We start from the raw sequence: 26134 nt of genomic DNA on the forward strand, positions 1-26134 counted from the left end.
CAGAATCTGAAGCAGGCTCCAGGCTCTGAGCTGTCAGCACAGAGGCTGATGCGGGGCTTGAACTCACGGAGTGTGAGATCTGACCTCAGCTGAAGTCAGATGCTTAACCGACGAGCCACCCAGGCGCCCCGAGAAACTCTTAATTTTCTATGTAAACTTATACATGTCACAAATGTTCATAGCAGTGTTGTCTGTAATCGTAAAAAACTAGGAATGACTCAATTACCCATCAACAGAAAAGATGAGAAAAGTATGGTATATGCATTCAATGCAATACCATACAACAATAAAAAATGAATAAACCATAACCAAATACATTAACAAGGACAAATATCTCAAATACAATAGTGAGCAAAGAAAGTAAGTTGCAGAAAAATACATATGTTACCATTAACTTAAAGTTCAAAAACATGAAAAATAAATGCAAATATGATAAAACTACAAAATAAATATGTGGGAATGATAAATATTACTTTCAGGATAGTGTTTATCTGTGGAAGAGAGCGAGGGATGTGTTTGGAAAGCACCCCACCAGGGTAAGTACACAGTTTATTTAATTACCCTTTCTACCTTTATTTTTTTTCTTTCTACCTTTATTTAAGTGGTACATGCACATATACCATTAAGTGCCAAATAAATGTAATTATTTTAGAACATTTAAAAATTTGTATTAAACATATAATTAGCTCTGAATTGAGATAGGTCATTCTGATAGAATGTGTTAGATTTAAAGAAAAAAATTTTTTAATGTTTATTTATTTTTGAGAGAGAGAGAGTGAGTGTGATCAGGGGAGGGGCAGAGAGAGAGGGAGTCACAGAATCTGAAGCAGGCTCCAGGCTCTGAGCTGTCAGCATGGAACCATGAAATAATGACCTGAGCGAAAGTCAGGCGCTTAACCGACTGAGCCACCCAGGTGCCCCCAGAATGTGGTAGGTTTAAATTTGAGTCATGAATGTAGAGATAAAGTGTTAGGAGTGTGGTAGGGTCTCCTCCCTAAGGAATATGGTAAGAAAAGACCTCAAGATAAGGGAAGGCAACCTTCCTTATGTTATGTGCCATGCCTATGTGACATCCCTCAAGCCCTTGTAACATGAGACTATCCAATCAGACTGTATGTCTATACATTATCCATATATGGGGGACAAAGAAGTAGAAAACGTGTAAAAAGCCCCTGTGGTGTTCAGGGCTCAGTTTTTTTTGGGTACAGACCCAACTGAGCTCATGCCAGCACAAATAAAGTTGCTTCCTGGAAAGAAAAACCTCGGTGTCATGATTGTGTGAGAATCCTGCTGTAGGAGAAAATGAGATATTGTGAACAAAGAAACTGTAAAATCATATTTGGATTGGGGTACAAAAAAGAAAAGAGATTAAAAAGAAGTTCCTCTATTTCAAATTTTGGAGGCCAAGAGAATTTGGGTGTCACTGAGGAAGTTGGGAATAGTAACTGATTGGAAGTCAGGACTCAACATGCTGATACTCAATATTGATAGGACATCCAGTGGAGGGATCCACTAGGTTTTTAGAAAGACTCATGTGAGGGGTGCCTGGATGGCTCAGTCAGTGAGCTTATGACTCGTGATCTTGGAGTTATGGGTTCAAGCCCCGTGTTGGATATAGAGCTTACTAAAAACAAAAAAACAAAAAAACAAAAAACAAAAAACCTTCATGTGAGGGGTCCCTGGTACAGGGGTCAAGGTAAAACTTAAATGTGAATTCGACACCTGAAGCCAGAAGATGTCAGAGGACTCTATTAGACAGGTCTGTTCTGCAAGAAGAATAACTGAGTAACAAAGAGCAATACAGCATGACCTTCAGCTAGCACTACAGCAGCATCTTCCTATAAGTGTCCTTATGAATAGGAATAAGGCAATTCAGGGGCGCCTGGGTTAAGCGTCCGACTCCATTTTGGCTCAGGTCGTCATCTCATGGCTCGTGAGTTTGAGCCTCTCATCTGGCTCTGGGTGGATCCTGTTTAGGATTCTCTCTCTCTCCCTCTCTCTCACTATCTCTCTCTCTCTCTCTCCCCCTCTCAATATAAATAAATAAACTTAAAAATAAAAAGAAAGAAGGCAATTCATAAAAAAAGGAAAAGAATTACCAATGGGAATATTAAAAGTTCATCCTTATTATTAATCAAAGAAATAAATATTGGCAAAGACTTCAAAAACTTTTTTTTAACGTTTATTTATTTTTGAGACAGAGAGAGACAGAGCATGAATGGGGGAGGGTCAGAGAGAGGGAGACACAGAATCTGAAACAGGCTCCAGGCTCCGAGCTGTCAGCACAGAGCCCGACGCGGGGCTTGAACTCACGGACCGTGAGATCATGACCTGAGCCGAAGTCGGCCGCTCAACCGACTGAGCCACCCAGGCGCCCCAGAACTTTAAAAAGAAAATAGAATTGATAGAGTTGTCAGGAAATAAACAATTTTATCATTACTGGTAAGAGGATGAACCTTCCTAGGGGCCGCTTAGGTTAAGATATCACAAATCTTTTGAATTTATGTGCCCTCTGATGTTGTAGTTTCACATTTGGGGAAATATCTTGATGATTTAGCTACAAGTTATACAGCCTTTTTTGAAAACCAAAAAACTCAAAATAACCAAAAATGAAAGCTTGATTAAAGGGAGAGTAATGGTAAATCCATACAGTGAAACAGGCTACAATTTTTCAATGTTGTCAAACATAAATATTTTTTAACTTGACAATTTATTCAGTATATATTCTCAAATGAGAAAAAAAAAAAAGAATGTTAATTCATGTAAAGAAAATGGTCCAAAGGATACACAGCAAGATATTAACTGTTGCTATTTTAGAATAATGATGCTGTTTCAACAATAAATACATGGTGCTTTTATGATAAGATAAAATTATACTAACATTTACTTCTAGTTTTAAAAATGTCTTTATAATTTTTCTGCAGTGGTTCAAAAATATGTTTAGATGTCATGAAAGCAAAGAACAAGGAAAACATCAGGATAGAGAAGTTATATCCAGCAAAGCACGTCCTTTATATATTCCTGCCACAAGTAAGCTATCTTTGGTATATCTCATCATTCTACCCTAGAAGTAAAGCTGAAGATAAGAATTTAAGTTAGAATTATTTCATTTGGGAGGTGATTCCCAGAAGCAGGGGCAGCAGAGATGCAGAATGAGAAAGAGAAGGAAGCTATTAAAGGTGCATTATCATGTAGATTACCTCTGTGGGCCATTGAGTTCAGTTCCCTGAGCAATTCTGGGAAACGGTGTGGAAGGTACCTCAGAGTTACCCCCCACCCCTGCCATGTAAGTGAGTTTGCTTTGATTTTTAGTCAACTCCCTCAGTCAATGGTTGAGAGATGCTTGTAAGAGAGAGGGAAGACAGCTAACTTCCCAGCTTCTGGCCTCCTTTGCCTTTGGGTACTCAGGAAGCCAAAAACAAAACAAACAAACAAACAAAAAAAAAACCCACAAAAAACAAACAAACAAAAAAACCCTCAGGTAAAGAGTCACAGATGTCTGCACAGGGAAGCCTAGGTTCCACCTGCCAAACTTCAGGAAAACCCCTACTGACACAGTGTGTAAAAGTCCTAACATCTGGATATCTCCCACTTTCCAATACTAACTTTGAATGATTTTTTTCCCCACTGAATGCCTACATAATAATATGAAGGTACAATATGAAGGGGTAGGTAGGTTGTGATGATGATAAAAAGAGGGAGAGGATTAAGAAGTCTACAGTTTGTTTTAACTGGTCTGTGCTGAACACTGTTAGATGCTGTGGAAATAGAAAGGAAGTGTAATTCAGGGTGCCTGGGTGGCTCAGTTGGTTGAGCATCCGACTGACTTCGGCTCAGGTCATGATCTCGCAGTTTGTGAATTCAAGCCCTGCATTGGGCTCACTGGTGTCAGCGCAGAGCCTGCTTCAGATCCTCTGTCTCCCCTGCCACCGTACCTCCCCGCCCCCCCCCCCCCCCCGCCCCGTCCCCCATGGCCTCTGCCCCTCCCCCCTCTCAAAAATAAACATTAAAAAAAAATAAAAGAAGTGTAATTCATAAATTCTGGTCCACAGAACTTACAATAGAATGGAATGTATATACATGTGAAACTTTAAAGTGTTAATAAGGATGTATATAGTCAAGTGTCAGTGCCAGTGATACAGATAAAATGTTGAGGAGAGAGGCCTTTCCATACTTAAAAGTAGGCCATACACTGAATGATAGGCCAGACCAGAGGATTATATTACAATTGACAATAATGGCATTCTAGGTGATAAGCCCAGCACCAACAAAGGTGTAATAGCAGGTATGCTGAACATCTTCCTGTTGTCTCTATCCTGATTGGTGCCAGAAAATCTGACCTTTTGGGCAAAATTAAAAGACTTCCTTGCCCTCTGGCTCCCAGCAGCCACCTTTGGCAGGGGCTGTGCTTGAGGTGAAAGAGAAGGACAAGGACTATCCCAACTTCCTTCTCTCAGGGTCACTACAAGTTAGCTGCTTTCCTTTAGCAAGTCTTTACTGTAGTCAGGAGGGCCTGTACACACAGCTTTCTCTCCTCTCCACCTTCTAGCAACTACTCTCTTGCTAGCTCAGGAATACTGCATTGTTCCTAGGAGCTTTTCCTAGAATCTAGAACCTTTTCATACCTTTATTAAATTTCAAATTGCTCCTCAAATACACCGTGAGTTTTCTGTCAGCTGCCTGATTGAAAGGATGGGAGGAGGCTCTGTTGAGAGAAGAGTGAAATGTTTGACAGAACTTGATGAAATGGTTCATGTTGCAGAGTAGAGGCAGGTAAGATGGACATTTTCTTTTGAAAGTTTTTAAGTTTATTTACTTATTTTGAGAGAGAGAGAGAGAGAGCGGGTACGTAAATACATGCATGCAGGAGAGAGTCAGAGAGAGAGGGAGAGACACACACACACACACACACACACACACACAGAGAGAGAGAGAGAGAGAGAGAGAGAGAGAGAGAATCCCAAGTACCATCAGCTTAGAGCCCAACACGAGGCTCAAACTCACAAAATGTGGGATCATGACCTGAGCCAAAATCAAGAGTCAGACACTTAACCGACTGAGCCACCCAGGTACCCCTTTAAAGAAAAATGATACTACAAATATGAAGATAATATTCTGAGTGAAGTTTAAGCATTCTTTTTTTTTTTTTTTTGAAATTTAAACATTCTTGACTGACATGCAAATGGCTGTTTGCCAATGAGCATGCAGCAAAGGTCATCTCATATTCTCTATCCTGAACTCTCTTTGGCCTCATTTGTTTTCTACTCAACAGTTGGGAGCATAAAGGAAGTCTTTTTGTGGGTAGGCACATATCCAATTACCCACTGGTCTTCTATGATACAAGTTTTCAGCTGATGATAAAAGTAGCAACTGAAACCTTCCAACTAGGCTGAACAACATGCTATTCTACTAGTAATCCAGTTTGCCTCTGAGGAAATTGGCTGAAAGTTTCACTTCTGGTTCTGCTTCCTTAAAAAATAAATGAACTTATAACAATTTCTCCTGTTTAATGTTGGCTTGTAAACTCCTGAAGACAATTACTTACAGAGAGGATCTGAAATTTGAGCTTCTTTCTGGACCATCTTGTGTAAGGATATTATGGGTGCAGGAGGGTTACGGGACAGCCAGCAACTATTGAAGTGAAAGAATTACAACATCTACAAAAGGTTGCAAGGTGATAGCCTCAAAGTATTGTCTTAAAGTTTCTATGAGAAATGGTCACTGCCTAGTGAAGTAAATTCACATCCATTGTACATCCTCTGTCTGATTACTCAATCTTGGTTTATCACTTTTCATCAGTGGTTTTCATCTGCTCATCTCTTCTTGGCTCCTGACTGTTGAACCATCTTTCTCTACTGACCCATTGAAAAAGCAGTCTTAAATTGCTAATTAACAAGGAAAGAAAGCCTGCAAGCCTGGGCAGGCCTCTGTGGCAGTTCCAAAATTTGGAAGCAGCTCCATTTTGTTTATCACATAGAGATATTATTCTTTTCGCGACTGGAAATTCACACTCCTCAAGGCCTATAGTGAGACTGTTCGGTGGTTCAATGGTCATCAAGGACTCAGGCTCCTCTGTCATTTGCCATCCTATTCATAACTCAAATAACTTCTTGGTCCAAGATGGCTGCTAGAACTCAAGCTATTACTACACTTGATCTTACCCAAAAGGCCGAGAAGGTATTACTTCCAGGAAGAGAGAAGATGAGAGGATCTTCCCAGCTGAATCAATTCCCTTTAAGCAGCCATCCCCAAACCTCCATGCAATGCTTTTATCTAATGCTTAGAACTTACTTTGTCAGAGAGGCTGAAAGATAATTTGTTAGCTAGGTACATAGCCACCCCTCAAGAAACTGGGGTTCTTTTATTAACAAAGAAGGCAAGAAGATATTGTTTAAGCAACTAGCAGTATCTGCCATGCTGCATTTAATTTAATTAAACTAATATTTCAAAAAATAGACTTTTTGGAGATAGGTTCTATTATAAGAATGTGAAGATGTTATCAGAAACCTAATGTAATATAGATCTAAATCTTAATGAAACGAGTACTTTTCCTTTTTTTAAAGTTTTTATTTATTAATTTTTTTTACTTATCTCTACACCTAATGTGGGGCTCAAACTCATGACCCCAAGATCAAGAGGCAAATGTTCCTTCCATTGAGCCCGCCAGGTGCCCTGAAACAAGTACTTTGCATACAGATCACACATTTGGAATACATGTTGGAATTGAAACACAATTGCATTTGTTACACTGTGTCAGTTTCTACCATATATATGGATACAATTTTGCTCAGGAGTGTATTGCACATATTTCAAACATAGATATTGGAAAACAGAATTTCTCTAAATTTGTTTTTCTGATGACTAAAGTCACAATACTTATAGAGGGGGTAGGGATGGAGGCAAATTGCTCTCATCCTGTGACTTCATGGATTGCTCTAGAGAGCCAAATATATAGCCTGAAAGCTCAAACATGTCTAGGCAAGTTCACAGGAAATTGACTTGGGCAGGATGGAGTAGCAAAAGTGAAATGTTAAAAATGAGAGGAACGTGGATTAAATTATAAACTGTAAAAACTCACAAACACAAGTAATTTTCAAAAGAAAAAGTTAGTACACAAATTGAACCAGCAATGGCCATACCAAAGATGCTTTCTGTTTTAGCTCCATCCATTGACCCAGACTACCCAAAAAACTTATTACTGTAAACAAGAACTATGTATCTACTGTGTAAATATATCCTCAAGTAATGTTCTCTAGCCCAGAGTTTCCCCCACTCCTTTCACTCTTTTTTTTTTAACTCAAATTCTGTCTTACAGAGATATTCTGAAGCCACCAGTAGGAATTAGCTATCATCCTTTAGAAAGCAGAGTTGAATAGTTGAAACAAGGCCTTAGAGTCTGCAAGCCTTAAATATTTACTATTTGGCCCTTTTCTGAATATATTTACTCAATTCTCCTTTACTTCACAAAGTTGATATGGATTCATTTATTGTCTGAGTGTTTATTAAACAGCTACCATAAATCAAGTACTATGCTCCTACTTTCTATTTAAGCATCCTTGGGATGAATGAAAGAGATAGATAACTAATTAAAATGCTCACCGGTAAGTGTTACATTTGGGGCAAAAATAGGTTACAATGTGAGCATATATGTAAGAAACTAACCCAGAATTGAGGAGAGGGGACTGTAACCAGGGAAGACTTCCTCATGAAAATAGTATCTAAGTTGATATTGGATGATGAGTGGAAGTTAGCCAGGCAAAGAGGGAGAAGGCACAGGAATTACAAAGGCCCAGAGAGAAATTAAGGAAATGCAAATATCTCAGAGACTAGAATGGAAAAAGGTTAGCGAAGGTTTAGAGATACCCATGTCTGATTATTGGCAAGGGTAACGAAGGTTAGAACTGTCATAAATTAAAATAGCATAAGCTGGGCTGCAGGGTGAAGGCCAGAAAACGTAGCCATCAGTGTGTTGTGGGGGAGAAGTCAGGAAATGACAGTTAAGGGAAGTTAACGCACCACAGTAGAGTTTGGCTGTGAAAGAGGTGATAAGATGGGGTGGAGGAATGGTAAGAAAGTGCAGTCCAGTGACTCTGTAGGACTTGGACGGGCGAGGTGGTGCTGCATAGTGGTGCTCAGGCTACCAGTGTGGAGCCTGACCTGGGTCCTTAAATCCAGGAAATCAGAGATCATTATCTGAGCTGAAGCTAAGAGTCGGATACTTAATGACTGAGCCACCCAGTCGCCCCTAACAAGGTTCGTTCATATAGCTTTCTCCATCCTAAATTCCATTTCTGGTGATTAAAATGTCTTCTTTCCTCCCGGTACAGGGAAGGCACCTTTCACATGGTAGTTTTATGAACTCTTTCAGGGAAGAAAGGTGAGAGGGTGAAGCGCAGAGTGACCTTCCTCCTTCTGCCATTTTTCTCAAATTCCTTTAGCTTTATTCCATATGCTAACGTGCCATATTCTGGGATAGCATGTCTTGAACCCCCTCAAAGGTATATCTTGTTTTGTGAGATATATATATTTTTAAAATAATTGAGAGCACTGCTGTGGATATATTATTTTTTAGGGAACGACTCTCTCCCCCCCTACTCCTAGTTTATTGACATTTGGTTTGAGAATTTAATTTAATTTTCAGGTTTTTTGTGTGATTCTCCTCTCCCAATGAAAAATTCTAGATTGGTCTACTTTATGTGTTCCCCACTCCCCTTGTCACTCTATGCATACCTTTTTATATCTCTGTTCGTTTTCTGTTTCCTCCACTAGATCTCAGGTCTCCAGGAGTGCAGGGACTATTTAGTTTTGTTCACTGTGTATTTCCCATTTCCTGGCTCAGTGCCTGGCAAATAGTAAATGCTCAATAAATATTTTTGAATAAATAAATGATGAGTATTGAAATTTTGTGTATATTTCTTTGATGTAGTTAGTGACTACAGGTAGTATATTGCTTTGTATATTCAGCAGAGAAAAAAGCAGCTCTACTGTATAAGCATTTTTTATTTCATTTTTCTTTTAAGTAAGCTCTAAGTCTAACAGGGGTCTTGAACTCATGATCCTGTGATCAAGAGTCACATGCTCTACCAACTAAGCCAGCCAGGCCCCCTCTATGAGATTTTTTAGGAGACATAGTACACCTGATTTAAAAAAAAAGTTCTAATTACAGAAAAAAATTCTATTAGAACACAGTTTTATTTATTTATTAAAAACATTTTTTAAAGTTTATTTTTGAGAGAGAGAGAGAGAGAGAGAGAGAGCAAGAGCCAGCAGTGGAGGGGCAGAGAGAGGGAGACACAGAAACCAAAGCAGGCTCTAGGCTCCCAGCTATCAGCACGGAGCCCAATGCAAGGTTGGAACCCATGAACCATGAGATCATGACCTGAGTGGAAGTGAGACACTTCCAGTGACCCACCCAGATGTCCCGGTTTTATTAAATATATATTGTATTACATCATGCTTCCAGACAAATTTTATAATTGTGTGTGTGTGCACACTTTGTTTTTTTAATGTATTTATGCATTCATTTATTTATTCATGTGTATGCGTGAGAGAGAGAGAGAGAGAGAGAGAGAGAGAGAGAGAGACTCTGTGTGTGAGCAGGGAGGGAGCAGAGAGAATCTCAATCAGGTTCCACACTGTCAACAGAGAGCCTCAGGCATGACATCAAATGTGGTTTGCTTAACTCACTGAGCTGGAGCTCTGTGTGTGTACACTTTAAAACGGGTCTTGCTCTATTTTTCTAAGGGCATTGACATTAAATTTGTAAAATACAATGCTCTGAAGAGAAATATTTTGAAATCTTAAGGATTATTTATTTCAATTTCTGTTATGTAAAAAAAGTGATTTTTTTTTCTGGAAATGAAATTTCAGATTCAAGTAGTCATTTTTGGGTTTTTACCCAACATGATATTTTTTTATTTTTTTTTAAATTTTTTTTTTTTTAACGTTTATTTATTTTTGAGACAGAGAGAGACAGAGCATGAACGGGGGAGGGGCAGAGAGAGAGGGAGACACAGAATCAGAAGCAGGCTCCAGGCTCTGAGCCATCAGCCCAGAGCCTGACGCGGGGCTCGAACTCACAGACCGCGAGATCGTGACCTGAGCTGAAGTCGGTCGCTTAACCGACTAAGCCACTCAGGCGCCCCAACATGATATTTTTTTAAAAAGCTCTTTTTCCAGCAAACCTATGTGTCAATATAAACCTATGTGTTAATATTCATAAATGTACCTAGAGTTAAATTTATTCTGAAATATATTTCTGGGGTTGTAAAAGCTTGAGGTTGTCTAACAAAAGACATATTAGGAAAATATACTTAAACATTTTTTTCTTTGCTCTCTCTTAATCTCCCACCTCTACATTCCATTGACTTTATGGAAAAATTGTTTTCTTTCAACATCATTTTTACTTGCAATGGCTTTTGGCAGCGTGTGCTTAGGTCAGTTAACTGCTTAAGTTTACAAACTGTGGGTCTATATTTATAAACACAAGCTGCTGTGTATATCCTCTGCAGAAAGCGTGGAGAAACTGTCATAGGAATAAAAACGGAAGTCCTCCCGCTCCCCCACCTTTTTTAAAAAAAGAGGTATAAACCCCAAGAATACCCAACGCATAGGAGGGGAGTTGGTGGATGTAAAAAGAAACTGAATTTTGCACGGCCATGGAAATGTAAGCAGTGGATAACTCCAGAATTATTTATGCGGTGTCCTATCTCGATCTGTTTTGAGGACGTCCCTTAGGCCCTGGTCAACCTTCCCCCGCCTCCCGGCAGCACCGCATCAACAGTCCCCTAGAGCCTCCAGCCGCTTGTGAGCGAGAGGGGGCGGGGAGGACGCGGTGGGGGGCGGGCACCCGGCGGAGGTAACCATAAACCACACCTCCCAGAGTGCTGTGCGCGGGCCTCGGCGCGCGCTTCTCTCGCCGCGCCAGAGGCCGCCGTTCTCGGGGCTGAGCCGAGAGGAAGCCCGGCGCTTGCCAGGGCTCTACGGGGCCGCGCAGGAGGGCGCGCGTCCGTCGGGTGCTCGCGCGGGTCTAGTGCGGCGCCGCTAGGTGCTGCGGGGAGACGCTGGGTTGCGGTAGCCTGGTTGCGGGTCTGCAGCTTTAGCGAGGCCGGGAGGAACCGAGCGGAGGGACAAGCGGAGGACCGAGGTAACTGCTCTTCTTCCCCCCTCATTCCTCTCTTCCTTTGTGCGGTGCTGTGGGTTCACGCCGAGCCCTCCTTTAACCCAACCCTAAATATCGTTACGCCGCTCGAGCTTTCGCTTCTGGCTCCGGGATACTCCAGCCCTACCAGGCAGTAACTAAAACTCCACAGCTGAGAGGGTTTGGGGCCCATTAAACCGCTGCACGTTTTCTGTCGCTCCGGTTGGCGGGAGGAACGGGGTCGCATTTCCTCGAGGAGATCCCCAGCCTCTGGCTCTGTCATCCCCGTCGGTGGCCCCTTGGCTGTCTCCTCTCGGTCTTTCGAAGAAGAGACGGACAGGCAGGTGCTTGGTGGCGTGCAAGGAATGAACAGTAGCGGTGCGGCCGGCCGGGTTCGGGGCCCAGGGAGGGCGGCCGGCCTGTGGGTGCGCGGCAGGTGGGCTGTCTCCTGGCCCTGCGGCGTGGGGACTCGCAGCCCGCCGGGGACTGGCTCGCCGGAGGGGCTCGCTGCCCGTTGGGACTTGCTGGTACCGGGGGTTTGCTGCTCGCGTCAGATGTCCCTTCCGCGGAGTAGAGATCCTAATGGAAGAGTGCCTCCTGGTGTGACACCAGTAACCAAAGCCCCTTTCCGAACACGCAGCCGCTCCGTGGAGTTTGTTTTCCTGCTCCACAACCAGCTCTTTCTTCCTTCCACTCACTTCTGGGCTTAGTTAACTTGCTGATTTCTTCAGGGAGGGCGATTTGTCTACATAGTTGGGAGTTTTCTAGTCCTAGTTTTCAAATCCTTTACTGGATTTGCACAGTCGTAGCGTTTGCGCTCCTGGGTGTGAAAAGCATTTTACGTATTTTCCCACTTGGCAGTGTTGAATCCGATGACTTTACGTAGGAAATTGAACCTTTCTCAGTAATTCCCTTTTATCCGTTTTAATAGCATAACTGTTTTTGGCCCTTTACCCTATGCTAATGTTACCGCCTTGGGAGGATACTTTGGGGAAAGCGTCTTGAAAAACCTGGGTTGACGATAGTAGTTTATCTGCTGGTTGCACTTTTTCATTATTTTTGTTTTCTGTAAGTTGATAATTGACGTTTGCTGTTCTTTATTCTCACTTTATGAGGAAACCCTTTCTCCATCTCCCTTGAATCCTGACCCTGGCAGAGGGTGGTCTTGGGAGAACAGGAGGACCTCTGCTTGGCGGTGGCTTTTTTCATTGGCTGCTGCTTTTCCTTTTCCTTCCTGAACTACAACTTTCAGTCCCTTTGTATATTGCCTTTTAAAATATCAAATAATAGGAACATAAATATAAAAAGGAATCTTAAGATAACTGTACTCACATATGCACTGTTTCGTATTAACATTTAAAACATTCTTTTAGTATTTGATAAGATTACTATTATTACTGTGGTTTTTTTTTAATGATAATATATTCTGTAATAATTGCACATTCTGTATTCTGGCAGGAAACTTAATTCACAGTCGGGGTAATTTTTAGAAAACAGTATTTCCTCATTTGTTAAGAAAGCCAGGTAAATTTTGACACACCCACCGACTCCTTTTTCAAAACAGAGTTTATATTTAGGGCAGTTTTAGGTTCATAGCAAAATTAAGTAAGGTACAGATTTCCCATATACCTTCTGCCTCCATATGCTCCTGCTCTGCTCCACATATATACAGCCTCCCTCACTATCAAAATTGCCACGTGGGAATTGTAGTTTTGTTAGAAAAGATGAATCTACATTGACAGATCATTATCACCCAAAGTCTGTAGTTTAGATAGGGTTCACTCTTGATGTTGTATATTCTATGGGGTTTAGACAAATAACACTTTTTTTTTTTTTTAGAGAACTTTTAATTAAGAGTTGTAGAGAATGGAAATGAGTATTGTTATTGAAAAAAGATTACAAGGGTGGGCGCCTGGGTGGCTTGTGGGTTAAACGTGGGACTCTCTTGATCTTGATCTTGGCTCAGGTCATGGTCTTGCAAGTTGGTGGGATGGACCCCAACATGGGGCTCAGAGTTGACTTTGAAGAAGTCTGCTTGGGATTCTCTCCCCATGTCTGTGCTCCTCCCCTGCTTACACACATACACACACACACTCTCTCTAAATAAATACCCCCCCCCCACAAAAAAAGATTACAAGATATTTTGAACATCCTAAAAATTAATTTCAGTTAGTTTTTGTGTTTTAAAAAAATTGGGTGTTTAAACTTTTGGTTTCTTATGTTTATATTTTCAACAAAGTTATTTATTTGTTTTTGTATATTAAGAATTAAAGAGATGAATGAGAAGAAATTCTTCATAGAATAACAAAAATAATCATTATTTTCTTAGCTGTAAAAGGGGTATAAAATGTTGTTATAATGTGAAATCATTTTATAAACTGTCATAATACACTAATGTTTATTGATATCATTAGTTAGATGCTGTATTTTGAAATTCTGCCAATTCATCATATTTTCAGGTGAATACGGCTTAATACCATCAAACTTTTTTTTTGTTTGTTTGGCAGAACATGAGTTTATTGTCTGGTTATGAATGATTTAGTTTGATGAGTCAGAGATAAAATTATGGAAGAGAGTCAAAAATGCCTTGGGAAAATTTCTACTTCATCTCTCTAGTTCTTAACCTAGATCTATGAGGGTGTCCATAAATAGTCTTCCCAGAGTCTGTGAACTCTGTGTATCTGTACTTTCTGGGGAAAAGACCCCTAGCTTTCAGTAGATGTTCAAAAGGTGTTCATGCCCCCTCCCCCCCCCCCCCCCCCCACCGCCAAAGGTTTTAAGAACTATTAGGATCGGTTATCTAGGCACGCTTGTTTGCTAAACATTTTGTAGATTATTTTTAATATTAGGTTTTTAAAATTTTTTTTAAGAAAGGTAATCTTTGAAGCACCATGAGTGCCTGTTTTTCTTCCAGAACTAGTAGTTGATATTAATGATATACTATGTTCATATAAATAATAGTGCTGCTTCTTATATATGGAGATTACACCACTAATTGGTCCATTGTTGTTAGGCAGATACTGCCCATTCCTCTCTTCCCTTAATGTTTATTATTTATTTTTGAAAGAGAGAGAGAGGGGGGCGCCTGGGTGGCTCAGTGGGTTGAGTGTCCAGCTTCGGCTCAGGTCATGATCTCACAGTTCGTGGGTTCGAGCCCCGCATCAGGCTCTGTGCTGACTGCTTGCTCAGAGCCTGGAGCCTGCTTCAGATTCTGTGTCTCCTTCTGTCTCTGCCCCTCCCCCACTCACGCTTTGTCTCACTCTGTTTCTCAAAAATAAATAAATGTAAAAAAAAAAAATTAAAAAAAAAGAGAGAGAGAGAGAGACAGCACGAGCAGGGGAGAGGCAGAGAGAGAGGGAGACACAGAATCCAAAGCAGGCTCCAGGCTCTAGGCTCTGAGCTGTCAGCACAGAGCCAGACATAGGGCTTGGAATCCATGAACCGTGAGATCATGATTTAAGCTGAAGTTGGAACCTTAATGGACTGAGCCGCCTAGGCGCCCCTCCCCTCCACTCTTGATGGACAATAGAATAGGTCCCAAGGAATGACACCCAAATACAATCCAGCATGTTAGAATCTTATTTTGAAATGCTTAAAGATAATTTGATTTCCTTATTTTAAAATTTGAACATTTTTTCTTTTCTCTACAGAACACCAAATGCTAAAGAAAATTAAGTATTTTGTTTTCCAAACTACATATTTGTTGTTATGTGATATTTCTTCTTGTATAGCACGGAGTGTAAAGTTTTATTAAATCCTAATTGATGGTTGTTTTGACTTACGGTGTTGCTGGTTTGGAAAGAATTTGGGTATGATTTTTCAAGAAATTGACCACCTGCTTATATAAATTAGATTATAATTTATAATTTTAGTTTATAACATTTAAAATTAATCTTATTTGCATTTGGGGAATTTTAGAGTTAGGTTAGAGTTCTAAGTTTGGGTTCATTCTTATAATAGAGTTTAGAAGTAAGCTATATCAAACTGCCTTATTTTTCTTTTTAGTATTAGGTTGCTGGGCTCTGAGGCTTTACGGTGTGAAGCCAACTTCTGTTTCTGGATCAGTTTCGAGTAGCATTCACAAGGCCTGAAGAGTAGGAAGTGAGTTAAGTGTTGCAGCACAAACTTAATAACAAATGTATGCAGCAGAGTAATATCTTTTTGTCTTTTTCCTTGAGATATTTTTTACTTTTCCTTTTGATATTGGTATTTTCATATGAATTGGAAAGCTTTTCGAAGTTCAGGTTCTAAGTCAATTCTTGGGAATTTATAGAGTAGTGTAACAGAACTGTGTTTGACTCACCAGGTTTGCTTCTTAATAAAATTAATCTGAGAGGTTTAGATAATCTCAAAGATCAATTAGAGGTGGATACTAGCATTTGCATAGTACTTTGCATGTACAAGGTAAGTCACTATGGTGCATCTTTAGTTATTTTAATGCAGAGGATTGCTTATTACTTTAATAATGAAAGTTTGAGTTAAATTAATTGGATCTAAAACAAAGGGGGATCATTTCAGTAAAAATTTTACCTATGGAAAAACTATCATTTTAAGATCAGTGATTTTATGTGTATTCTCTTATCTTTGAACTTTAAAAAATTGAAAAACATTTCCTGTATGGGGAGATAATTATTAAATTTTTTTTTTTTAACGTTTATTTATTTTTGAGACAGAGAGAGACAGAGCATGAACAGGGGAGGGGCAGAGAGAGAGGGAGACACAGAATCAGAAGCAGGCTCCAGGCTCTGAGCCATCAGCCCAGAGCCCGACGCGGGGCTCGAACTCACCGTGAGATCATGACCTGAGCTGAAGTGGGATGCTTAACCGACTGAGCCACCCAAGCACCCCGGGGGGATAATTATTAATACCCCATTTTAGTTCTTATAATTTATATATACCATACAAAGATATAGTTAACGTCATCTTTGGCCTTGTGGTAAGACTTTTGGCTTTGTAGTCAGGCAAGCCTATGTTGAGTCCTTGGCATTGCCACTTAATAGCTTTGTGACCTTGGGTAGCTTTCTTAGCTTCTCTGAACTTCTTTATCCACAACTGTCAGGTAGGAATAATACCTCTTTGGGTTGTCCCAAGGATTGAAATGAACAAATGTTACATATCTAGCTCAAATAATAGCAGTTACTTGTATAGTTTATGTGCTAGACAGTTTATTAACTCATTTAATTCTTGTAACAGTCCTGTAAAGTTGGTACTGTTGTTTTCCACATTTTTACAGATGAAGAAACTGAGGCTAATGAAAAGTTATATAACTTAACCAAGGTCATACAGCTAGTAAGTAGATAGTAAGCACTCAAAGCTGACTGTTGTCATTGAAAGAACAACAACAATAAGGAAGACTTAGGCTAATATAACCAGTCCTTATCTTTTTCTGTAATGAAAAATGCATCTGCATGTAAATTATTGTAAAGCATATTTTATTTGTTGGAAAAGATGTTGATTGGAGTATTGTGTTCCTGACTAAGGACTCGGGATCACATAATTTATAAAAGCAATAATGTTCATTTACTGAATGCCTATTGTAAACTAGATACAGGGTTAAACATTTTATATATTATTACTTCATTTAAACTTCACAACAAACTTAAAGCTGAGGTTCAGAGTGATTTTATTTTATTTAAAAAAAATTGTTTTTAATGTTTATTTCTGAGACAGAGAGAGACAGAGCACGAGTGGGGAGGGGCAGAGAGAGAGGAGGACACAGAATCTGAAGCAGGCTCCAGGCTCTGAGCTGTCAGCACAGAGCCTGACGCAGGGCTCGAACTCACAGACTGCGAGATCATGACCTGAGCCGAAGTCGGATGCTCAACCGACTGAGCCACCCTGGCACCCCCAGAGTGATTTTAAGTGATGTGCCCAAGGCTAACAGCTAACAGAGAATCCCAAACTGATCGTAAGGTCTGCTATTAATCATTAGTTTATGTGCCTTGTGTTAGCTATTGCTAACAGATTTTTCTAAAAATCTAAGCAACAGCTTAAGGAATTTCAAATACAAGAAAAGTACTCTCATAGTTTAGAAATAAACAGTGATTACCTAAAACTAGGGTCTTAGAGGCCAAACTCAGCTTATTCTCACTTTTGTAAATAAAGTTTTATTGGAACACAGCCACACTTAGTTCCCTTATGTATTGTCTCGTGATGCTTTCATACTGTAATGGCATACTTGAGTGGTCATGAAAGAGACCGTATGGGCCACAAAGCCTAAAATATTGACTGTTGGGTCCTTTATGGAAAAAGATTGATGATCTGTGACCTGCCCAATCCTGTTCTTTTTATAAATGAAGAAACTGAGACTTGGGGAGATTAGGTAACTTACCCAAAATGTAGCTAGTTAAAATCCAGTTATACTGATTAACTCACTGTTACTTCTGCTATATCATGCTACCTCTTTTTCTTTTTCTTTTTCTTTTTTAAAGTTTTAACTTATTTATTCATTTAAGTAATCTCTCTACCCAACATGGGGCTCGAACTCACAACCCTGAGATCAGGAATCACATGTTCTTCTGACTGAGCCAGCCAGGTGCCCCATGCTACCTCTTTTTAAGTTCTAAAAACAACTGTACCTTATGGTCATTATATGAGGGACTGTAAAGCATTGTAAAATGTTTATGACCTATAAGAATATTTCTTTTTAAAGTTTATTTATTTTTGAGATTGAGAGAGAGAGTGCAGGGAAGGGACAGAGAGAGAGGGGGAGAGAGAATCTCAGGCAGACTCCACACTGTCAGTGTGGAGCCTGATGCAGGGCTCGAACCCACAAACTGTGAGATATGATCTGAGCTGAAATCAAGAGTTGGATGTTTAACCAGCTGAGCCACCCAGGTGCCCTGACCCATAAGAATATTTAACCTAGTTAAAACAGGCATGCTAGCTGTGATAGTAAGTATTTAGTCATTTCTTTTTTATTCTTAAAATTTGAAGAAATTTTGGGAATATGCTTTGTATGTCCCATGCCATAAATTTCTGTGGCCCACTTTCAACTTATGTTTCCTTATTTTCCTTCACAGATTTTTCTATAGTAAATAGAAATTTTTGTAATCATTCCTTAATTGATTCCGAAACAGCAATTGCAGTTGGAACCTATCTTGTAGCTGGAAATCTATCACATCTCCATATTTACAAAATAGAGATTGTACATCTTGCATCCAGTTTTCTTTCCATTTACCTTTACATTATCCATGGAATCTTTCCCTTCCTTCCTTCCTTCCTTCCTTCCTTCCTTCCTTCCTTCCTTCCTTCCTTCCTTCTTCCTTCATGTCCAGCACATAGCCCAGTGCAAGGCTTGAACTCATGACCCTGAGATCAAGACCTGAGTTGAGATCAAGAGTTGGATGTTTAACTGACTGAGCCTCCTGAGCACCCGTATCCATGGAATTAAAAAAACACATTTTTAAAAATCTTTATTTATTTTTGAGGGGGGGGGGACAGAGTGTGAGCGGGGTAGGGGTAGGGAGAGAGGGGGACACAGAATCTAAAGCAGATTCCAGGCTCTGAGCTGTCACCACAAAGCCCCACGCAGGGCTCGAACTCACGAACCATGAGATCATGACCTGAGCTGAGGTTGAACGCCCAACTGACTGAGTCACCAAGATGCCCCTGGAATTTTTCTTTTTTTAATGTTTATTTATTTTTGAGAAAGAGAGTGTGAGCTGGGGAGGGACAGAGACAGGGACAGAGGATCCGAATCAGGCTCTGCTGATAGCAGACAGCCCAATATGGGGCTCGAACCCACAAACAACGAGATCATGTCCTGAGCTGAAGATAGATTTAACTAACTGAGCTACCCAGGCTCCCCTCCATGGAATTTTTTAAGCATTGAGTTGATATGATCAGGTTTGAATTAAGGAATGATAACTGGCAGCAGTAGGAAGGATGCACTGGTGAGAGAAGAGGCTTTGGGAGGTTGTCATCATAGCTGTGAGATGATGGGGCCTGTGACTAAAGTGGTGTTGCTGGAGAAGAAGGGCCAACATTATATGAGAGAAATTGAGGAAACATAATGTATGAAACTTGGTTATAATTAGGTAGAGTGGAGTGGGAACTTTGAATGCATGGGAGCTTTCGCATTCAGTGGGGAACCTTGATCATCTGGGATAGTTTGTGTTCTCCCTTAATATCCAGTACGTCTCTTTACTGTTGACTTTACTACATTATTTTTATCATCTGTTTTTGTCCCATCTGGATAATTCAGGCTCATTAATGGTAGGAATTATGTCATGTCTTATCCTTTTTCAAGGGGGACTTATTTTAGATAACTTTTTAAAAGGTTAGATTACTTTTGTGCATATGTTTTTTAAAAGTTTTTTATTTAGTTTGAGAAAGAGCATGTGTGAGAGTATGAGCAGGGAGGGGCAGAGAGGAAGACGGAGAGAGCGAGAATTGCAAGTAGGCTCTGCATCCAGCTCAGCATGGGAGCCCAATGTGGGGCTCTATCTCACAACTGTGAGATCATGACCTGAGCTGAAATCAAGAGTCAGGTGCTTAAGCGACTGAGCCACCCAGGTGCTGCCAGACTCACCTTGAATAGCACTGCTGTAAAGCACTTGGTTGTTGCTTTTCATATTCATCTTTGAATTTCCATAACCTACAATATAACATGTGACTGGTTGACGAAATGAATAGGTTTCAAGGCAAATAAATGGTGTTTCCCCTTAACACTGATGATATTTCCATTTTTATTGCAATTCCTTGAAATGTGATTTTAAAACCATGTGACTTGCATACACAGTATCTATATATATATGTGTGTGTGTATGTTGGTTCCTGTGCTCCCCTTGTGAAAGTAAAAGGAAGTTTCCAAACTCCTAGAAGACTGATTCTTGTATAGCCATGATAACAATTAGTCACTTGAACCAGTTTTAAACCTGCTTACTGAATACATGACAGTTCTTTGGAATTGTTTTTAAGTCACTGTGATCAATCAATAACAACCTACCTTACTGAACAGGATTTTGCAAGCCAGCTAGTCAGTGGTAGCCCTTTTAGTAGCACTGCTTCTAAGCCTCTAAAAGTCCACCAATCCCTGAACTCCAGATTTCCTCCTAAACCCTATATAAGATTAGCAATCTGCTCTACTCAGGTCTGTGCCTGACCAACATAGCTCTCCCTAAGTAAGTAATTATTATCTAGCTTTGTGTTCTTTATTTTGATTGGCTATTGAGTGAGAAACATCTTTTCACAGTCAGAAACAAATTATTGGTAAATTTATTTTTTGGTAGGCTTTATATTTTTATTCAGATTGTCATTTATTAATTTAAGTACAACCCTGTGACCCCTATGACCTTCTTAAAACAATTTCTTTTAAAGCTTATTTATTTATTTTAAGAGAGACAGACTATGAGCAGGGAAGGGGCAGAGAGAGAGAGAGAGAGAGAGAGAGAGAGAGAGAGAGAGAGAGAGAATCCCAAGCAGGCTCTGTGCTGGCATCATTCGATGTGGGGCTCAAACTCATGAACCACGAGATCTTGACCTTAGTGTAAACCAAGAGTCGGATGCTCAACTGACTGAGCCACCCAGGCGCCCCACTCCTGTGACATTCTTAAACAAAACTAGTAATAGAGTCCCTACTTAAGAGAGAGTTCATACACATTGCTCACATACTTAGGTAAAAATTCAAGTTTTTAAAAAATATTTTTGTTTCTTTTACTACTTTATATTAGACTTTCTGACTATTATGACTATAATAAATTTTGTTATCCAGTTCAAATAAGGGGGGGATGATTATGATAGTGAAACAATACTAGATAGCTTTCTTAATAAAACAGACCCCAAAATAGGAACATCTTACAAAGTATTCAGTGTAGTAAAAACGTTGATCATAGACTCTGGAAATGACATTAGTATTTAACGAGCAGACTTTGATAACAATTGTATCTAATATGTGGTAATGCTAAGAAAAGCATTTTTTAAAGAAAAACATTTTTTTAAGTCACAGTAGTTAATTGTTAGGAGTCATGTGTACCTTGACCAAGTAGTAACAATTGAAACTGTAATCCAGTTTGTCAAAGCAGGGGCTTCTCTTTTAATTATTGGTTCAATATATTTTCTTTTGGACTGTTTTTTTTATTAAATATAATTTATTGTCAAATTGGTTTCCATACAACACCCAGTGCTCATCCCAAACAGGTGCCTACCTCAATGCCCATCACCCACTTTCCCCTTTCCCCCACCCGCATCAACTCTCAGTTTGTTCTTTGTACTTAAGAGTCTCTTATGGTTTGCCTCCCTCCCTCTCTGTAACTTTTTCCCTCCACTTCCCCTCCCCTCCCCTCTGGTCTTCTGTTAAGTTTCTCAGGATCCACATATGAGTGAAAACATATGGTATCTATCTTTCTCTGCCTGACTATTTCACTTAGCATAATACGTTCCAGTTCCATCCACGTTGCTACAAATGGTCAGATTTCATTCTTTCTCATTGCCAAGTAGTATTCCATTGTATATATAAACCACATCTTCTTTATCCATTTGTCAGCTGATGGACATTTAGGCTCTTTCCATAATTTGGCTGTTGTTGAAAGTGCTGCTATAAACATTGGGGTACAAGTGCCCCTATGCATCAGCACTCCTGTATCCTTTGGGTAAAGTCCTAACAATGCTATTGCTGGGTCATAGGGTAGATATATTTTTAATTTTTTGAAGAACCTCCACACTGTTTTTCAGAGTGGCTGCACCAGTTTGCATTCCCACCAACAGTGCAAGAGGGTTCCCATTTCTCCACATCCTCTCCAGCATCTATAGTCTCCTGATTTGTTCACTTTAGCCACTCTGACCGTCATGAGGTGGTATCTCAGTGTGGTTTTGATTTGTATTTCCCTGATGAGTGATGTTGAGCAACGTTTCATGTGTCTGTTGGCCATCTGGATGTCTTCTTTAGAAAAGTGTCTATTCATGTCTTCTACCAATTTCTTCACTGATTATTTGTTTTTTGGATGTGGAGTTTGGTGAGTTCTTTATAGATTTTGGATACTAGCCCTTTATCCAGTATGCCATTTGCAAGTATTTTTTCCCATTTCATCAGTTGCTTTTTAGTTTTGTTGATTCTGCAGTGCAGAAGCTTTTTGTCTTGATGAGGTCCCAATAGTTCATTTTTGCTTTTCATTCCCTTGCCTTTGGAGATGTGTCAAGTAAGAAATTGCTGTGGCTGAGGTCAGAGAGGTTTTTTCCTGCTTTCTCCTCTAGGGTTTTGATGGTTTCCTGTCTCACATTCAGGTTCTTCATCCATTTTGAGTTTATTTTTGTTAATGGTGTAAGAAAGTGATCTAGTTTCATTCTTCTGCATGTTGCTGTCCAGTTCTCCTAGCACCATTTGTTAAAGAGACTTTTTTCCATTGGATACTCCTTCCTGCTTTGTCAAAGATTAGTTGGCCATACATTTGTGGGTCCAATTCTGGGTTCTCTATTCTATCCCATTGGGCTGTGTGTGTCTGTTTTTGTGCCAATACCATACTGTCTTGATGATTACAGCTTTGTAATAGAGGCTAAAGTCTGGGATTATGATGCCTCCCACTTTGGTTTTCTTCTTCAGTATTACTTTGGCTATTCAGGGTCCTTTGTGGTTCCATACAAATTTTAGGATTGCTTGTTCTAGCTTCGAGAAGAATGCTGGTGCAATTTTGATAGGTATTGCATTGAATGTGTAGATTGCTTTGGGTAGTATTGACATTTTAACAATATTCTTTCTTTCTTTTGGACTGTTTGATTCAAAATTTAAAATCTCTATTCTTTGCGGGGCGCCTGGGTGGCTGAATTGGTTAAGCATCTGACTTCAGCTCAGGTCATGATCTCATGGCTCGTGAGTTTGAGCCCCACGTCAGGCTCTGTACTTACAGCTCAGCGCCTGGAACCTGCTTTGGATTCTGTGTCTCCCTGTTTCTCTGTCCTTCCCCCTGCCCTGCTCACGCTCTGTCTCTCTCTCAAAAATAAATAAAAATAAAAAAAAATAAAAAAAACCCCTCTATTGTTTTTGTAAATAAAAAGGAAATAATGAATATAGCCTAGGATGTAATATTTTGTATCATCTAAAATCTTCACATAACTGAATTATAAAGAGTACAAAGTACAAAGTTACTTTAAAGAAGAATGAGTCTAGGCTTTCTAGAACAGGAGCTTGTGAAGATGCCCGGGTAGGAGGATTCTAAGTGCACCTCCTCCAATGGACACACCAAGGTACAACTAAATAATGTGCAACTTACTCTGAAAATGACCTGAAGACTAACAGAAGAGCTGTTTCACAGCTGAAGACATATAGAAAAAGCCCCATTGACTAAGGTAGGGAGGGACAGAGATGTGGCTGGGAACAAAACCCCTGTACAGGGAGAGGGATCTCACAGGTCTGGAGGTCCTCCCTGGGAAGTGAAGGGATCAAGCCCCATATTGGGTACCCCACAGGAGACCTGTGCTGGGAAAATGAGCCTCAATAACATCTGGCTTTGAAAATCACCACAGCTTAACTCTAAGAGAGAGTGCTATAGGAAATGGAGACTCTGCTTAAAGGGCCCCCACACTATATCACTCTCTCTGAGACCCAGCACAGAGGCAGCACCTTGAAAAGTACCTGGCTTATATGTGGAAGAGATTTGTTGACTAATTTTAGAGCACATGCTAGAGAGGCTGAGACCTGTAGGAACTTTCTCTAGGAATAAGTGCTGGCAGGCATCATTTTTCTTGCCCTCCTTCAGCCTAACTGGCCCAAAGCTGATGGGAGCCAGTTCTGACACTCTCCATCTACCCTGTTAGTACTGCTCCCCCACCCAGCATTCTTTTGTGGATCTGACCTCAAAGCAACTCTTATCCTGCCATACCCAACAGGCAGCCTTGGTGTTCCCTTTCCCTCTAAAGCAATTGCTACCCCATCATACCCAGCAGGCAGCTCCTCCCAGTGACTCCTGCCCCAGGTGGGAGCAACCTTGCCCATCAGCACTCCTGCAACAGTTATGGCTAGGCCTCTCAGCCAGCTGCACCAGGGGTTAATCCCACCCACCAGCATGCCCATAATAGCTGCATCTGGGTCATTTAGCCAGCTGTGCTAGGGGCCAGCCCTGCTCATCAGTGTGCCCATGGTAGTTGAGGCTGGTCATTGCAGTCATCCTGGGTGGGTGCCAGCCCCATCAACCAGTGTACTTGCTGCAGTCATGGCCCAGTTACAATAAGAGGGCGCATGCAGTCCACACAGGGGATATCCCTGGAGCACCTGGTTCTGGTGACCAGGGAAGTATTGTGCTGCTGGGCTGCATAGGAAGTCCTCTACACAAGGCTGCTACTTTCAAGACCAGGAGACTTATCTGACCCATTTGACATAGAAACAGAGTCAAATGACAGGAGGAGAGAGAAGACTATGTTCCAAATAAAAGAATATGATAAAACCTCAGTAAAAGAAGTAAATGAAACAGATAAGCAACTTACTTGATAGAGAGTTGAAAGTAATCGTCATAAACATGTTTGCAAGACTTGAGAGAATAGATGAACTGAGTGAGAATTTCCACAAAGAGAAAATTAAAAAAAAAATCAGACCTGAAGTATATAATAACTGAAATGAAGAATACATTAAAGGGAATCAGTAGCAGATTAGAAGATGCAGAAGAATGGATCAGTGATCTGGAAGGTGAGAGAGTGGAAATCAAGCTGAACAGCAAAAAGAAAAAAACGTTTAAAAAAATCAGGATTGGTTAAGAGACTTCTGGAACAATATCATACATACTAACATTTGCATTATAGGGACCCCAGAAAGCAAAGGGAAAAAGGGGCAGAGAATTTATTTGTAGAAATGATGGCTGAAAACTTCCCTAACCTAAAGAAGGAAACAGACATCCAGGTCCAGGAAGTCCCTAGACTCGATGAATCCAAACAAATCTACACCAAGATACATACTAATTAAAATGCTAGAAATTAGAGGTGCCTGGCTGGCTCCGTTAAGCCTGTGACTTTGGCTCAGGTCATGATCTTGTAGTTCATGGGTTTGAGCCCTGTGTTGGGCTCTGTGCTGACAGCTCAGAGCCTGGAGCCTGCTTTGGATTCTGTGTCTCTCTCTCTGCCCTTTTTCTGCTTGTGTGCTCTCTCTCTCTCAAAAATAAACAAACTTTAAAAAATTATAAAATGTTAAAAATTGGAGATTCTTAAAAGTAGCAAAAGAAAAGCAACTAGTTATATACAGGGGAAACCTCCTAAGGCCATCAGTTGAGTTTTCAGCAGAAACTTTGATGACTTTAAGGGAGTGGCATGATATATTCAAAGTGCTGAAAGGAAAAAACCTATAACCAAGAATACTCTACCCAGCAAGATCATTCAGAGTTGAAGGAGAGTTAAAAGAGTTTCTCAGAAAAACAAAAGTTGGAATTCATCATCATTAAATAGAATTTACAGGAAATTTTAAAGGGACTTCAAGTGGAAAAGAAAAGGCCAAATTAGAAATTAGAAGATCATGAAAGGGAAAAATTTCACTGGTAAAGGCAAACATATAGTAAAGGTAGTAGACCAATCACTTAAAATGCTAGTATGAAGGTTAAAAGATAAAAGTATTAAAATTAGTTGTATCTACAGTAATAAAGAGATAACACAAAATTAAAAGATGTAAAATATAACAGCATAAAATATGGAAGGAGGAGTAAAAATGTAGTGCTTTTAGAATGGATTAAAACCTAAGTGACAAAATATACTGCCATATACAGAGAATGTTATATATGAACTTCATGGTAACCACAAAATCAAAGCCCTATAATGGTTACACAAAAGGTAAGGGATTCCAGTCATACAACTAAAGAAAGTCATCATATCACAAGGGAAGAGAGCAAAAGACTAGAACAGAGAAGAACTATAAAAACAACCAGAAAACAACGAAACAACAAGTACATACCATATCAGTAGTTACTTTAAATGTGAATGAAATAAATGTCCCATAAAAAGACATAGGGTGACTGAATGCTTAATGAATCAAGACCCATCTTGCTTAAACTCAGACCTAAAGACACATATAGACTGAAAGTG

General features: G+C 40.1%; 1 protein-coding gene across 4 annotated transcripts in view; it reads left to right on the forward strand.

Moving 5' to 3' along the window:
- The first annotated feature begins 4692 nt into the window (after positions 1 to 4692).
- KLHL8 (kelch like family member 8) overlaps positions 4693 to 26134 on the forward strand; it is a 72175-nt gene continuing 50733 nt past the window's right edge. The window contains exon 1 of one of the 4 annotated variants that reach the window (XM_042984226.1): positions 4693 to 4773. The gene's annotated coding sequence lies outside the window, so the exon portion shown is untranslated. Of the gene's footprint in view, positions 4774 to 10916; positions 11147 to 26134 lie in introns of those variants that run through there. The other 3 variants (XM_042984227.1, XM_007074712.2, XM_042984228.1) reach the window with 3 other exon arrangements.

Source organism: Panthera tigris, chromosome B1, assembly GCF_018350195.1.
Source record: "Panthera tigris isolate Pti1 chromosome B1, P.tigris_Pti1_mat1.1, whole genome shotgun sequence".
NCBI classification, from domain to species: Eukaryota; Metazoa; Chordata; class Mammalia; order Carnivora; family Felidae; genus Panthera; species Panthera tigris.